The 4,797-nt window shown below is 32.9% G+C and overlaps 1 pseudogene; it reads left to right on the top strand.

Moving 5' to 3' along the window:
- The first annotated feature begins 3,543 nt into the window (after positions 1–3,543).
- Positions 3,544–3,645, top strand: LOC114498152 (annotated as a pseudogene).
- Positions 3,646–4,797: the final 1,152 nt, after the last annotated feature.

The following is a 4,797-nucleotide window of genomic DNA, read 5'->3' as shown; positions in this document are numbered from 1 at the left end:
CTTTTGACCCAGTAATCCCACTTCTGGGGATATATCCTAAGGAGCCCAAAACACTAATTTGAAAGGTTACATGTGTTCTTATGTTCATAGCAGCTTAATGTACAATAGCCAAGATTTGATAGCAGCCCAAGTGTCCATCAGTAGATGAGTGGATAAAAAAACCATGTCACATTTACACAATGGAATACTACTTGGCTATAAAAAGGAAAGAAATCTTACCTTTTGTAGCAGCATGAATTGACCTGAAGAATATTATGCTAAATGAAATAAGCCAGTCAGAGAAAGATAAGTACCATATGATTTCACTTACATGTGGAATCTAGTGAATAAAAGAAACAAACAAGAGAAATAGAAACAGACTCATAGATACATAAAACAGACTGGCAACTGTCAGAGGGGAGGGGCTTGGGGTGAAAAAGTTGAAGGGACTAAGCAAAAAAACAAAACAAAACAAAACAAAAAACAAACCTCACATATGCAGACCACAGTATGGTGATTACCACAAGGAAAGGAGGGTGGAGGGAGGTAGAAGAGGGTAAAGGGGAATAAATGGTGACATAAAGAGACTTGACTTTGGATGGTGGACACACAATACAATACACAGATGATGTACTATAGAATTATATAAGGGGGGGGGGGGATACCCACAAAACTGGAGTTATCTTCTGGAGGGCAGGTGCCTTGTAGTACAGACTTCCCCTACTAGGCTAGCATTCTGGGGAACCATCTGTGTCAGCATACCAGCTGGCATTGTGAAAGGTGGTTTTCAGCCTTAGCAAGTTTTCTTCTGGAAACTCTTCCAGTGCCTTTACCTATTGCATGATGGGAATTTATGATCACAGCTACCTATACCTCACTGAGTGTTCAGCAATTTTTAACCAAAATTGGCATGACCCCCATGCTCCCCTTCCCTATTTGTCAGATCTCTCCCAGAGCACCTTTTTGTTTCCATGGATGAGAAAAATCCTCAAAAGGAAATGTTTTCCAGTGTGCAAGAGGTGAAACAAAAAACAGCAGAAACACGAAAAGGTATCAAAATCAGTGAGTTGAAAATTGTTTTGAGCAATGGGAAAAAACGTCTCAATAGGCATATTACATGAAATGGAGAGGACTTTGAAGGTGACTGAAGTTTAAACATGTAAGAATAAATACACAATTTTTTACATAAAAAATTCCAGTTTATGTTGAGTCCTCCCTTGTACACCTGAAACCTATGTAATTTTGTTAACCAATGTCACCCTAATAAATCTAATGAATTTTAAAAAATTAAAAAAGATAGGACAAATAGTCCTACAGTAGGGTAACTCCTCCAGGACGTATCACCCATCCTGGATTAGGAGCCCACCCATCCTGGAATGAGAATGATGGGTTCCTGAATGCAAGACAGGTTTCGGATCCAGCACTTCTACCATTGTTAAATGTGAAGAGTTGGTATATAGTCATTGTAACATCAAAAGAAAGACCAGGAGAGGTGGAAAGTTAGACCTGGAAATAACACTGATGTTCTTTGTTTAAGATTCCTGTAAAGTGTTTTAGTGAGGATATGTACACACACACACACACACACACACACACACACACATGCTTCTTTTATTTTTGAAGATCAAGAAGAAGAGCATGGGCAGGCAGGGCAGGGGAGAACAATAGAGAAAAAGGTGGGACAATTATAACTGAACAACAACAATAATAATAAAAAAGAAGAGCATCGGAAACAATGGACAATTTTGCAAAAGAGATAAAAAGCAACGCAGTTTGGAAACAAGTCCAATAACCTTTCATAAATAAGGACTGCCTCCTAAAAATCCATATTTTAATTATCTTTTGATCCTCTTCTGTATTCAAACTATTTTTTAACGTGATATGAGTGTAAATAGTTTCCATAATGTGAAACTTAGCATTAATAGGGGGAATGACACAGTTGCAAAATATTTTTTTCATTCAAGTTGCTTAAGTTTAGGTTCAAGTGATATCATACTTTGGATTAACATATATATATATATATATATATATATATATATATATAACCATAATAAGCTCATGGAAATGATATTTGGTTTGTGCCCAAATAAAAGTAAAACTTTTAGGTAGGTGGAAATGAAGGTATTATCCCCAATACAATTCTCAATGAATTTTTCATGCAAAGGAAATGATAAAATAAAGGTACAAAGGTAGTGTGGTTGAAGTGCATCAGGAACATAGCAAAGGAAGAATTTAGGTCAAAGATAGTATATTTCAATAGTAACAGTTAAGGACAATCCTGATAAATAAAAACCTTGAATGATATACCATGGCAATGATATAGTATGGCAGAGGAATGAGGAACCATAGAGGATGATTAAACAAAGAAGTGATAATGATTGAAACAGTGTTATAGAAAGATTATGTTAATAGTAGGTGTAGGATGGATCGCTCAGGGATGGTGACAAAAGGAAAGAATTTGAAGAACTGCATTTGGATAGAACAGTGGAAATGTGTAATACAGCAGCCTGTGACTTTCTTCAGATAAAATCTGCACACTTTTATAATTTATTGGATTCAATCTTCTATTCTTTCTCTAACTTCTTAAAGTGAAAGTGTAAATTATTCATTTGAGACATTTCTTCTTTTGTAATACATGCTTTTGAGACTAAAATTCCCTCTAACCGATGCTTTATCTAAATTCTACACATCTTCATATGTTGCCTTTTCATTTTCATTTATGTCAAAATGAAATTTATTTTGAGAATTCCTTTGACCCATGAGTTATTCAGAAATATTTTGTTTAAATTTCAAATAATTATAAAATTTTTGTCTACTTTTCTGTTACTGATTTTTAACTTAAATCGTTTACTATTACATAGAACATACACTGCATGATTTCTATTCTCTTAGTTTCTAAAAACAAGGATAAAGGAAGGACTCATGGACATGGACAACAGTGTGGTGATTGCAGAGGAGAGGACATATAAGGGGCCTAAATGGTAATGGAAAAAAATACAATAAAATTTTTAAACAAAATTTCTTAAAGTTTTTGTCTCAGAATGAAATATCTGGGTTGATGTTAAGCATGATCTTGAGAGGAATGTGTGTTTGCCTGTTACTGTGCTGTGTTCTATACATGTCAGGGGACAATAAACAGAATGAATTAAAAGAAAATCACTTCTAAACACATCATAATACAAGTGACAAAATTCTAAAGAAAACATTTTGAAAGTAGATAGAGAAAAATTGCAGTATACACAACACATGGAAACAGTGATTCAAAGGACTGTGCTTTCTCACCTAAAACACTGAATGACAAGAATAACATGTTAAAAGGAAAAAATAAAAACAGAATTCTATATCTAATGAAAATATTTAATATGCAAATGCAGGATAAAGACATATTTATATCAAAGAAAACTCAAAATTTTAAGCAGGTTGGCTATATAGAAATTGTTAACAGATCCTTTTGGCAGAGAAAATAATGCTAAGGGGCAGTTTGGATCTTTAAGAATAATGGGAAGCCACAAGACTAAATAACTAAAATTTTCTTATTCAAGTTTAAAAAAATTATTACATGTCACTGCTTCTCAGCTTTTTGGCCAAAATCAAGAGTAGTATCTGTTCTTATCAGTTTAAAAATTAATATGTCTTTAAAGTATATAACATTGGCTGGTAATTTTTAAATATGTGTACAGTGAATATACATGCTAAGTAAAGCATGATGGTTGCTGGGACAAAAGAACATATGATCTCCAATTTTCCACATTTTATGTGGCATGATACAACATTAACTCTAAACAATTTGTGAAAGTTTAAGTATGAATGTTTCAACTTCTAGAGCTACTTCTGTTAAAAAATACAAAGGAAGCCAAATGAAAAATAGGTTAAATAAAAAGCAATAATTAGCAAAATGTAAATAAGTTGAAAGGAGCTAGGTAAAGGGAAATAGTGGAATAGCAGTGACAACAACAACAAAACAAACGTGATAAACACAACACAAATAAGAAAATGGACTGCTCCACTCTCACTACAGAAGTTGTTATATATCAAATGTTAGTGACTCGAAAGTCCAATTAAAAGGCAGAGATTGGCAGAGTGGATCAAAACAACAAAAATAACAAAACCTTACTATATGGTCCCTACAAGAGACAATTTTAAACGTAAGAACAGATAGGTTGAAAGTGGTGGATTGAAAATGATAAACCAAGTGAACAGTATTATGGGAGGACTAGGGTGTGGTTTTGAATAAATGGTTAAAAAGGCTTTGAGACCAGTGGTATTATCAAAGTTAATAAAATATTTTGTAATAAAATTAGGGCAATTCATCAGGAAGAGAGAACAATTACAAATGTGTGTGTCCTTAATGACAGAATTCAAGATATAATAATGAGAAAAGTGGTAGAACAAAGTAAAAGTGAAAAGAAATAATGAAGGCCAGTAATAAGTGAATAGAAAACAGACATATAATCGAGAAAATTGACACAGAAAGAACTGATTCTTTAAAAAGATCAACTAAATTGCCAAAGGTAAATCAATGAAGAAAAATGGGGACGTAATACAAATAACCCAATATTGTCAATAAAAGAAGATATTTCACTGAAGACTTGACAGACATCAGAATGATAGCTGGATAATATTATTAATATTATGTCAATAAATTTGAAAACTTTAATGAAATATATATTTTGTGAAAATTATAACTTATCAAAATTGACATGAAACAGATTCTGAAAGTTATATTATCTATAACATGAATTTAAAACACAAATCTGTACAAATGGGAGGGTCTTTCTGTCCCAGATAGGCTTACTAATAAATTTTATCAAATATTAA

Source organism: Phyllostomus discolor, chromosome 5, assembly GCF_004126475.2.
Source record: "Phyllostomus discolor isolate MPI-MPIP mPhyDis1 chromosome 5, mPhyDis1.pri.v3, whole genome shotgun sequence".
Taxonomy (NCBI): Eukaryota; Metazoa; Chordata; class Mammalia; order Chiroptera; family Phyllostomidae; genus Phyllostomus; species Phyllostomus discolor.
This window is presented reverse-complemented; position numbering and strand designations above follow the sequence as displayed.